This window comes from Oryctolagus cuniculus, chromosome 19 (genome assembly GCF_051225735.1).
Source record: "Oryctolagus cuniculus isolate XC-2025 breed Fujian yellow rabbit chromosome 19, ASM5122573v1, whole genome shotgun sequence".
Lineage (NCBI taxonomy): Eukaryota > Metazoa > Chordata > Mammalia > Lagomorpha > Leporidae > Oryctolagus > Oryctolagus cuniculus.
The window spans coordinates 11,753,173-11,765,653 of record NC_142885.1 but is presented as its reverse complement, the minus strand read 5'-3'; the positions used below and the strand labels follow the sequence as shown (position 1 = coordinate 11,765,653).

The 12,481-nt window shown below is 53.3% G+C and overlaps 1 pseudogene; it reads right to left on the bottom strand.

Annotated features, from left to right (window-relative positions):
- Nucleotides 1-5,208: 5,208 nt before the first annotated feature.
- On the bottom strand, nucleotides 5,209-11,013 carry LOC149120351 (MAP/microtubule affinity-regulating kinase 4 pseudogene; annotated as a pseudogene).
- Nucleotides 11,014-12,481: the final 1,468 nt, after the last annotated feature.

Here is a 12,481-nt window from a genome sequence, read left to right as displayed (position 1 = left end):
AGCCTGTTCTCTGAGCTCTGGGGCCTAGGTCCTGTAGCCTGTATCCTGTGATGTTTGTCATATGTTGTGTAGCCTGTGTCCTGTAATCTATGGCCTATGTCCTGTGGCCTATAGCCTGTAGCCTTTGGCCTTTTCCATGCAGGCTTTGTCCTGTGTCCTGTGGCCTCTGTCCTATAGCTGGTGTCCTGTGTCTTGTTTCCTCGTTCCTTCAGCCTGTGTCGTGTAGCTTGTGTCCTGTATCGAGTATGCTGTGTCCTGTAACCTGTGTCCTGTAGCTTGTAGTCTGTATTCCTTAACCAGTGTCCTGTATTCTGTGTTCTGTGTCCTTTGTTGTGTATCCTGTGTCCTGTAGCCCGGCTCCTGTAGCCTGTGGACTATGCCATGCAGCCTTTGTCCTGTGGCCTGTGGCCTTTGTCATATAACCTGTGTCCTGTGTCTTATTTCCTGTGTCCTTCATCCTGTGTCATGTAGCCTGCGTCCTCTGTCTTGTAGCCTATGGCCTATGTATGCATTGAGGATCCTGTGTCCTGTGTCCTGTAGCCTCTGTCGTGCGTCCTGTGTCCTGTGTCCTATGTCTTGTATCCTGTGTTCTAAATCCTGTGGCCTCTAGATGTAACCTATGTCCCTTAGCCTGTGTTCTAGCCTGTGTCCAGGGTTCTGTGTTCTGTGTCCTGTATCCTGTGTCCTGTATCTTCTGGCCTATGCCCTGAATGCTGTAGCTTGTGTTCTATCTTGTGTAGCCTGTGTCCTGTAGCCTGTGTGCTGTAGCCTGTGTTCATGTCCTCAACCCTGTGTCCTGTGTTCTGTAGTCTGTGCTATATCCTGTAGCTGTGGCCTTTGTCCTGTGGCCAGTGTACTTTACACTTTGGCCTCTGTGCTTTGTCCTGTAGCCAGTGTCCTTGTCCTTTAGCCTGCTCATGTACCCTGATCCATTATCCTGTATCCTGAGCCCTTAGCCTGTCCCTGTGTCTTGTAGCCTGTGTCCTGTGTCCTATGTTGTTTAACATGAGTCCTGGCTCCTGTAGCCTGTAACCTCTGTCCTGTAGCTTTTGGCTCATGTCCTGTAGCCTGTAACCTGTGTCCAGTAGCCTGTGTCCTGTGTTCGGTATTCTGTGTCCTATGTCCTGTGTCCTGTGTTGTCTGGGCTATGTCCTGTGTCCTGTAGCCTGTGGCCTATGTGCTGTAGCCTGTGTCCTGTGGCCTCTGTTTTGTGTCTTGAGTCCTGTAGCCTGTATCTTATGCCCTTGTTCTGGGTCCTGTAGCCTGTGTATTGTGTCCAGTAGTCTGTGATGTCGCAGGACACAGGCTACAGCACAGAGGCCACAGGCTACAGGACACAGGACACAGTCTATAGGACAAGGGACACAGGCTACAGGACAGAGGCCACAGGACATAGGACACAGGACATAGCCCAGATGACACAGGACACAGGATATAGGACACAGAATATGGAACCCAGGACACAGCCTAGAGGACACAGGCTACGGGACACAGGTTGCAGGACATAGGACATAGGCAACAAGCTACAGGATACAGGACAGAGCCTACAGGAGACAGGACACAGGCCACAGGACAGTGGCTACAGGACACAGGCTACAGGACACTCTATCCTATAGCCAGTGTCCGGTGTCTTGTTCCCTCTCTCCTTCAGCCTGTGTCGTGTAGCCTGTGTCCAGTGTCGTGTAGCCTGCGGACTGTATCCTTTGTTCTGTAGCTCTGTCCTGTGTTTCATAGCCACTGTCCTAGACCCCCTATCCTGTGTCCTGTGTCCTATTTGTGTAGCCTGTATCCTGAATCTTGTACCCTTTGGCCTATGTACGCATCCTGAGTCCTGTGGCTTCTGTCCTCTAGCTGGTGTCCTGTGTCCCCTAGCCTGTGTCCTGTGTCCTGAGCCTGTGGCCTGTAGTTTTTGTCCTAGTGCTGGTGTCCTCTTTGCTGTAGTCTGTGTCCTGTGTCCTGTAGCCCATTTCTTGTAGCCTGTGGACACTGTCCTGTAGTGTGTATCCTGTGTCCTGTAGCCTGTTCTCTGAGCTCTGGGGCCTAGGTCCTGTGGCCGGTGGCCTGTGACCTTGGCCTTTGTCCTATGTCGTGCAGCCTGTGTCCTGTAGTCTGTGGCCTATGTCATGTGGCCTATACCCTGTAGCATGTGTTCTTTGTCCTCAATTCTTTGTCCTATGTCCTGTAGCCAGTGGCCTTTGCCCTGCAGCCTTTGGCCTGTGTCCTGTGGCCTCTATCCTATAGCCAGTGGGCTGTGTCTTGTTCCCTCTTTCCTTCATTCTGTGTCGTGTAGCCTGTGTCCTGTGTCGTGTATTCTATGTCGTGTATCCTGTGTCCCATAGCCTGTGTCCCATACCTGTGTCCTGTGTAATGTGTCCTGCAGCCTGTGTCATGTGCCCTGTTTCCTGTAGTCTGTATCCTTTAACCAGTGTCCTGTAATCAGTGCCCTGTGTCCTATGTTGTGTATCCTCTGTCCTGTAGCCCATCTCCTGTAGCCTGTGGACTATGCCCTGCAGCCTTTCCTGTGTCCTGTGTCCTCTGTCCTATAGCCTGTGTCCTGTGTCTTGTTTCCTGTGTCCTTCAGCCTGTGTCATGCAGCTTGCATCCTCTGTGTTGTAGCCTCTGGCCTATGTATGCATTGAGTATCCTGTGTCCTGTCCTGTAGCCTCTGTCCTGTGTCCTGTGTCCTGTGTCCTATGTCTTGTATCCTGTGTTCTAAACCCTATGGCCTATAGTGTGTAACCTATGTCCCTTAGCCTGTGTTCTAGCCTGTGTCCAGGGTTCTGTGTTCTGTGTCCTGTATCCTGTGTCCTGTATCCCTCTGGCCTATGCCCTGAAAGCTGTAGCTTGTGTTCTATCTTGTGTAGCCTGTATCCTGTAGCCTGTGTGCTGCAGCCTGTGTCCATGTCCTCTACCCTGTGTCCTGTGTTCTGTAGTCTGTGTCCTATATTCTATAGCTGTGGCCTTTGTCCTGTGGCCAGTGTGCTGTACACTGAGGCTCAGTCCTGTGACCTGTAGCCAGTGTCCTCGTCCTTTAGCCTTTGTCCTGTGTCCTGTAGCCTGGGTCCTGTGTCCTGTATCCTGAGCCCTGTATCCTGTCCCTGTGTCCTATAGCCTGTGTCCTGTGTCCTATATTGTTTAGCCTTTGTCCTGTCTCCTGTAGCCTGTAACCTGTGTCCTGTAGCCTGTGGACTATATCCTGGAGCCTGTAACCTGAATCCCATAGCCTGTGTCCTGTGTTCAAAATTCTGTGTCCTATATCCTGTGTCCTGTGTCATCTGGGCTATGTCCTGTGGTCTGTAGCCTGTGGCCTAATTCCTGTGTATTGTGGACTATATCCTGTATCATGTAACCTGTGTCCCATAGCCTGTGTCCTGTGTTCGGTATTCTGTGTCCTATATCCTGTGTCCTGTGTCATCTGGGCTATGCCCTGTGTCCTGTAGCCTGTGGTCTCTGTGCTGTAGCCTGTGTCCTTTGGCCTATGTCCTGTGTCTTGAGTCCTATAGCCTGTGTCTTATGTCCTGTATTCTGGGTCCTGTAACCTGTGTATTATGTCCAGTAGTCTGTGATGTCACAGGACAGAGGCCACAGGCTACAGGACACAGGACCAAGGCTACAGGACAGAGGACACAGGCTACAGGACAAAGGACATAGCCCAGATGACACAGGACACAGGATATAGGACACAGAATATGGAACCAGGACACAGCCTAGAGGACACAGGCTACGGGACACAGGATGCAGGACACAAGACATAGGCGACAAGCTACAGGACACAGGACAGAGGCTACAGGACACAGGACAAAGGCTACACAATCTAGGACACAGGCCACAGGCCACAGGACAATGGCTATGGGACACAGGCTACAGGACACTCTATCCTATAACCAGTGTCCGGTGTCTTGTTCCCTCTTTCCTTCAGCCTGTGTCGTGTAGCCTGATTCCTGTGTCATGTAGCCTGTGGCCTGTATCCTTTGATCTGTAGTTCTGTCCTGTGTCCCATAGCCTCTGTCCTGAGCCTCTGTCCTGTGACCTGTGTCCTATGTATATAGCCTGTGTCCTGAGTCCTGTAGCCTGTCCTTATGTCCTGTAGCCTGTGTCCTGTGTCCTATGTTTTTTAGCCTTTGTCCTGTCTCCTGTAGCCTGTAACCTGTGTCCTGTAGCCTTTGGCCCATGTCCTGAGCCTGTAACCTGTGTCCTGTATCGTGTGTCCTGTGTTCGGTATTCTGTGTCTTATATCCCTTGTCCTGTGTTATCTGGGCTATGTCCTGTGTCCTGTAGCCTGTGGCCTCTGTGCTGTAGCCTGTGTCCTGTGGCCTATGTCCTGTGTCTTGTGTCCCATAGCCTCTATCTTATGTCCTGTGTTCTGTGTCATGTAGCCTGTGTCCTGTGTCCCATAGCCTGATTTCTACCCTTGTCCTTGGTTCTGTATTCTGTGTCCTCTATCCTGTGTCCTGTTTCCTCTGGCCTATGCCCTGAATCCTGTAGCCTGTGGCCTGTGACCTGTGGCCTCTGTCCTGTGTCCTGTAACCTGTGTTCTGTAGCCATATCCAATATCCTGCACCACAGCATACAGCACACCGGCCACAGGACAAAGGCCACAGCTACGGGACATAGGCCACGGACTACAGGACACAGGCTACATGACACAAGACAGAGGCCACAGGTCACAGGCCACAGGACATAGGATCCAGAGCACAGGGCACAGGCTACAGGACACAGCACACAGACTACAGGACATTGTCCACAGGCTACAAGAAACCAGCTTCAGTACACAGGATATAAGCTACTATAAAGAGACACCAGCTTTAGGACAAAGACTACAGGACACAGGCTATAGGACACAGGACACAGGCTCAGGACACAGGACACAGACTACAGGACACTCGACACAGGCTCAGGACACAGGACACAGGCTACTACAAAGAGACACCAGCTTTAGGACAAAGACTACAGGCCACAGGATATAGGACACAGGACACAGGCTCAGGACACAGACTACAGGACACTCGACACAGGCTCAGGACACAGGCTCAATACACGGGACACAGGCTAGGGGACATAGGACACCAGCTAGAGGACAGAGACCACAGGACACAGGTTGCATACATAGGCCACAGGCTACAAGACACTGGACACAGGCTACACAACATAGGACACGGGACACAGGACTGAGGCTACAGGACACAGAATATGGAACACATGACACAGCTACAGGACACAGATCACAGGATACAAGACATGGGACACAGAGGATAGGATATAGCCTATAGGACAAAGGACAAAGGAAACAGACTATCAGACATAATACAAAGGCTACAGGACACTGAACACAGGACATAAGACACAGGCTACAGGACACAAGACACAGGATATGGGCCACAGGAAATAAGCTACAGGACACAAGACACAGGCAACATGACACAGGCTAAAGGACAGAGGGAACAAGACACAGGACACCAGCTAGAGGACAGAGGCAACACTACACTGGACACAGGACATAGGCCACAGGACACATGCAGAAAGAAACAGGCCAGTGGACACAGGACACAGGACAAAGGACACAGGCTATAGGACACATGCTATCGGACACAGGCAATGGGACACTGGCTACAGGACAAGGACACAGGCCACATGAAAAGGCTAATGGACATAGGACACAGGATAGAGGACACAGGCTACAGCACACAAGCTACACTCTATAGGACAAGCTATAGGTCACAAGTTATAGGAAAGAAGACAGAAGCCACAGGACACACACACTAGCCACAAAACAGGACACAGGACACAGGCTACAGGACACAGACTGTAGAATATAGGACACAGGATACAGGCCACAGGACACACGCCTACAACACAACACACAGGCTACAAGATACAGGCTACACAACACAGAACACAGGCGAAAGGACTCAGGCTACAGGACACAGGACAGATTTCAGGACACAGGTCACAGGCCACAGGACATAGGCTCCAGAGCACAGGCAGGGCCCTGGCCACGCTCCAGTGACATGCCCCTCTCTCCTCCTTGCCCTCCAGGGCCATGATCCCCTCAGGCAGCGCCCTGGCCACCCTCTAGGGCTGGGCTCCTTCTCCTCTCCATGCCCTACAGAGCCAGGCCCTGCTCCCTTCAGTTGTGGCACTAGACACCCAGCAGGGCTGCCCCACTCTCCTTGTCCTCCAGGGCCTGGGCCCCACTCCCCTAGTTGCCCACCAGGGCCTGGGCCCAGCTCCCATTGCTGTCCTTCAGGGCCAGGCCCTGCTCCCCTCACCACATTCCAGAGCTTGGCCCCAATCCCCTCCTCAGCCTGCAGGGTCGGGCCCTTCTCCCCTCAGGCCCGGCCCTGGCCTCCCTCCAGGGCCAAACTCTGCTCCCCTCCTCACCTCCAGGGCCAGTGTTCCCCTCCTCATGCTCCAGGGCTGGCACTGTCGCTCCCCGTCTTCATGGAGGAACGTCACAGGACCCTGCGCTGTTCTTTTGTCTGCTCGGCCCTGCCCGGGTTTGCTGCTGGTTCTTCCCGGGTTGGCTACCGACCCTTCCACCTCCGTGGAAGGGCGGTTCCCCCTGCCACATTCCCCACTTCCGCGGGGGAGCGGCACACCGCCGGCCGGCTCTCTCGGGGGCTGCACAGGTGTTCCTTCAGATAGATGTTCCCCTTAGATGTTCCTGGTGCATGTTGTCTCTCTCCTCCTTTATAGTCCTCTTCCACCAATCCCAACTCTGCTACCCACATGCCGAGTACGCTGCTCTCCTCCAATCAGGAGCAAGATCAGCTCCTGCAGCTCAGTCAATCAAGTTGGTGAGAGGCAGCTGGGTAGAAGCTGTTTGCTCCTCTCCCAGCGCCATATTGTGGAGAGCAGATGTATAGAATAACTCTTAATTCCAGTAACAGTATAGTCCAAGTTGCTCCCCACAGGCACCAATCTCCTCCTCGCACTCTTGGTCTGGCTCTGCTCCCCTCCTCCCCATCCACAGCCAGGCCCTTCTCCCCACAGGCCCATCCCTGTCCTCCCTCCAGAGCCAGACCCCGCTTCCCTCCACACCTTCAGGGCCAGCCCCTGCTCCGCTCCTGGCCTTCCAGGGCCTGGGTCCCGCACCTCTCCTTGCCCTGCAGAACCTGGCACCCACTCCAACCTTCACACTCCAGAGCCTGGGCCCCACTTCAGGGCTTCCCGACAGGGACAGGCCACACTACCCTCAACACCCTCCATGGCCGGGCCCTGCTTGCCTCCTCGCCCTCCAAGGCCTGGGCCCACTCTGCTCGCCACCTTCCAGGGCTGGACCCTGCTCCCCACCTTGAAACCAGAGCCTGGGCCCAGCTCCACTCACTGCCCTCCAAGGCTGGACCCTGTTCCCCTCCTCACCCTCCAGGGCCAGACCCTACTCTCCTCCTCGCCCTCCAGGGCTGGGCACCGCTCTCCTCTTCCCCCTCCAGGGCTGGGCCCCTCTCAGCACGCTGCTCTCTTGGGCCAGGCCCCACTAACCTCAACACCATCAGGGCCAAACCCTGCTCCCCTCCTTGTCCTCCACGACCTGGCCCAGCTGCCCTCCTCACCCTCCAGGGCCTTACCCTGCTCACCTCTTACCTTAAGTGGCTGGGCCCAGCTCCCATTGCTGCCAATAAGTCACTGGTGTCACTCGGTGGTCCCTAGCAGCCACGGCCTCCATCTTTGTGCGCCCCTGCTGTCACTGCAGCATTGGGCAGCCCGCACGGTTCCCCAGCACCTGCCACTTCATGGCCTGCCTTGGCTGCCTCCTTCTGCTTCCTCAGGCACACCGAGTGAGGCCACATCTTTATGCCCCAGTGCAGCCACCAGGAGCCACCCGTCATGGGGCCCCCAGCACGGGCCCCAGCAGCCTCCCTGTGATTGCCCGAGGATTCTTCCTACTTCTTCTTGGGCTCCCCTGTGGTTATCTGGGCCCTCTTGTAACTCCCAGGCCCCACCACACGGCCCCCAGGCCCCACCAGCTCCTCCCCTGGGCACTCCCACTGCCACTGAATCACTAGGTCACCATGTGGACCCCAGAAGCTGCCTCGTCCACCCTCACCCCCCAACAGCAGCTGAGTTTTAGGACCCCACCCCCATTCTCACAGGAGTCGCTGAGTCTTTGAGGTTCGCGCTGCCCTAGCAGTCCTTGCCTCTGTCCTCTGGCACTCCTGCTGTCCCTGCATCATGTCTGAACTTGGAAATGAGGCTCTACAAAGGGGGTCTCAACTAACTCTCTTGTGGCCAAAGTTTGAGGGTGGGCAAGTGCAGAACTGTTGAATGTGCAGAGGGGGAACGTGGGTGTGGCCTGAGGATAGAAATTTTCCCTGGGAGTCACCTTCAGGAGCATGGCTCTGGGAAGGAATGACTTCCAACATGTTCTTTGGCAAAGAAAACCCTGGGCAGGAAAACGGAAAGCATGGGCACGAGTTAAGGTGCCAGGTGACTTCTTCCCAGACATGTGGGTCCTGAGTTCTTTGGGGCACACAAGAAGGCAGCTCAATGGGAGAGGCCACCTCGCTCTGCAATGCAGGCTCCTCAGTGCAGATCTAGGAGCTCTAACCTGTCGCAGGAGTGTCTCATCCAGGGACCTGGGAACTTGGGCTTGGAGAAGGAAATCAGGGTGAGAAGACTTCCCAGGGCAGAGAGCCGCCTGAGCAGAGAGTGCAGGCAATAATCAAAGACAGAATAAAGTGGGAGGAGGACAAAGAGTGTCATCCAACGTGGGCCCTGTATCTTACAACCAGCATCCCACACCAATCGCTTTGAACTGGCTCGGAGACCTGGGGAATCTAAAAGATAAATGACCATGTAGAAGATCAGGGGTTCTCCAAACACCAGAGGAGCAGTCTGCCTTACTCACCTTTCCCATGGAGCTGAGTCCCTCCACGTCACGGCACCAACGATGCTGCAGGAAGTTCAAGTCCATTCTTTCTCTCACATAATCCCAACACGGATCATGAGGGTGAGGGAGAAAAAGCAAAATAGGTTTTCGTGAGAAAATCATACTCTTGCAAGCCAGAAGGGGGACTAAGGGAGGGGCCCAATAAGGTCTGGGTACAGGAAGTTTAACTAGGGAGTGATATTCATGGATCAATTCTAAACAAAATCCAACACCATGTTCCTCTATCTTAGGAAAAGGTCATGACCCCTAACCATGAAAACATGTTTCCTGATGGCCATCTGAAAAATGTAACACTATATATTCCCTCTCTGCCTGCAGTTTCTCTTACTGCCTCCTCACCTGCCCTCCTCCCAGACAGGAGTCCATGACTACCCTTCATTGCTACACTCCTCAGGGAAGGGCCCCTCCTCGGGGGCATTTCCCAAGAGGATACTGAGAGGCCACTTTCCTCTCTGCACTCAAGGGCTTTCCTCTGGGGCTGGCAGGACACAACACATCCAGCTGAAGCATTGGATGATCCTCCTGCCAATCCCCAGGCGCCCCTTGCCCTTTCTGGCCTGCCTGTCTGTGGTCCCTGCCTCCTGCTCCTCCTCCTGCTGCTGCATTCCTGGGATGCTCTGCTCCTCTGAGGCACCCGGGGAGCAGCTCCTGACTTCTCCATCAGCCCCACTGCTGTTGGTGCTCAGTGTGGTGGAGAGAGAGGTCAGAGCATCCTGGCTGAGGACTGCACAGGCAGCGGGGCTCCTTGTCCACACGGCCCGTTGGGGACTGTCTGTCCTGCAGGACTCACTGATGCTCACACTGGGAGTCCCACGGAAAGGAGTCTGCCCCGACTGGTCTCCTGCAAGCACCAGTGGTTGGGAGCTGAGAGCGGCACACTCACGGGCTCTTCTGTTGCAGCCTGAGTGTCCCTGGAGGCACTGGAGAGCGGGACAGCTCTGAGCACCGGGGATGGCCTGAGGTGTGGGCTTCCCTTTGCTGTGATCCTGCTGAAGTCCTGGGCACAAGGCACTGGCTGGGAGCCTGGGTGGCAGGGAGCCTGCTTGATGGCCCAGCTGGAATCCCAGGTCCTCAAGGGAGCTTAGGGCTTCAGGACCCTGAGGAGGTGCTGCAGGCTCCACTTGGCTCCGCCCATGTATTTCTGGGATGCTGAAGCCCTGCTGTTGGGAGATCCCCCAGCGTGGCACAGGGGGCCAGGGGTCATCCCATTCATGAAGCCACAGTGGAGGGCAGAGGCCCCATGGGAATTCCCAGACTTCCTGCTCCTGGGGAAGAAACAGAAACTCGTCACTGGTTCCAGGTGCTCCATGTCCTGCATGGAGCCAGGGGTGGCCCATGATGTCTGCCACTGTGGGCCTGGCCTCAGGGTCCCGGGTCAGTAAGCTGTCCACCAGGTTACACAGCTCTGGGTTTCCATAGTGGGGGATTCTGTAGTATCCAGACAGGATGGCTGCCCGCAGCTCCACACAATCCTCTCCAACAAAAGGCAGTGAGCCTGCCACCATGGCGTACAGGATCACGCCCACACTCCAGGCATCAGCCTTGTACCCGCAGAACTCCTCACCTAAGAATTCCTCGGGCGCACAGTAGGCAAAGGTCCCGCACAGACTCTTCAGGCGCTCTCCACCAGCCAGTTTGCAGCTGAGACCAAAATCGCTCAACTTAATGTTTAGGTGGGCGTCGAGAAGCAGGTTTTCTAACTTTAAATCCCTGTGCACCACGTGCTGCGAATGGCAGTAATGCACAGCGGATAGAATTTGTTTCAATAGCTGACGAATCTCTCCATCCAGCAGGTACCCTCGTTCTACCATGTAACATCTAAGGTCCCCCCTGACTGCGTATTCCATGAAAATGTAGCCCCTCTCTGTGGTGTGCCTGACCTGCAGTAGTTGAATGATGTGAGGGTGATGCAGCCCCTTCATTATTTCTGCTTCTGTGCACAACTGCTGGAAGCTGCAGGAGTGCTGGCCACCATTCTCCACAACCTTCACAGCCACCTGGGTCCTGCTTTCCCAATGATAGGCCAGCATCACCAGCCCAAAACCGCCCTGGCCGAGGACCCTGAGGACCTGGTACCCATCCAGGACCTCCTCCTCACTGCTGAAGGCGGTGAGGCCTTCCATGGTGGGATCCCCACCCCACCCCCCACCCTGCACTCTGACACTGGGAACACTTACAAGTCACCTAAAGTAATAACAAAAACTGGGAAACAAATAGAAATCAAACAAGCTAAATGGAAACCAAAATTAACAACTCAATATGCTAATATTTCTACTAGATAATGCTAACTCTATGAACTATGGTATACTAATCACTAACACTGTATCAAAATTAAGAATTAAAAGTTTTAAAACACACAGAATACTAAAAATGGTGAAGGAAAGCAACACCAACTATGGTAACTATGGTAACAATGCTAATCAATAAGTCTTATAACAGTCTTATCTAAATCAAAGAATCAAAAATGAGAAAATAGAAAATGGAGGAAACACAAGGAGGACAAAATCAACACAGCATCAAGTACATTTAGCCTGTGAAAGAAAAAACAAAAAATAAATATTTACAGAAAATACACAAGTACACAATGTAAAAATGGGAGGGGGAGAGAAATTGACAAAATAGCAAAAAAAAAAAAAAAAAAAAAAAGAAGAAGAAAACCTAAAAGAACCACTACGGTAAGGAGAACTAATAGACGAGACAAAACAACACCACAAATGACAGGACAAGGGAAAACCAGTGATGTCGTCCAATCCTTCAGGCAGTCTCCACAGAGCTTCCTGGGCCAACTGACCAGAACCGAGCCCAAGCAGGGAACTGTTCAGGCAGTTGGAATGACATCACAATGGCCCCCTGAGGGCAGAGGAGGCTCTAGACCAATCACAGCTGGGGACACACCAGGCTGGTTTTCTCAAGAAACTTTCTACTTGGTTAAAGAGAAAGGACCCCAAAAGCTTTTGGCTTAAGTTGGTGGTGGAGATGGGTATTTAGGATTTGATAAATTAGCACAGTCCTCTTCAGGCTTTTTCTATTGTTTCAATACACGTATAGAAGCACTGATCCTCCCAGTCTCTATTCCCACCCCCTTTTTCATTTCCTCTTGGTTCCTGTCCATTAAAGATGTCCAGTAAGAGGAGTCAACTGCTCATCTTGGCCCAGGCAGGCTCAGCTCATTGTCCCAAAGGATTTCCAAGCTCTGTCATGGCTTGAACAGATGGTGGCTCCCTCACTCATGTCTACGTTCATCACACACATATGTACTTGTATGTTCAAAAACAAAAACAGGGGCATAAAGGTGTCCCTTTAGAGGAATTGAGCATTTGCAAACTGAGTTCTGGTGGTGCTGCCCACCATCAGCCTGCTGCTCTGTTTGTCTTCTGAAGGTGAAACACTCAGAGCACACGGAGAGAATAGAAACAATGTTGCTGGAGACACTGCACAAACAAGCCAGGCTTCCTTCCCCATAGAACAGCAGGTTACAGCCTCAGCCTCACTCAGCCCCTGTCTTCCTCCTGAGGGAGAAGTCCTGGGGAAGGTAATGGACCTATTGTCGCTCCTCCAGGCTCCTGAGTTCTTGCAATGCAGACTGTGAAA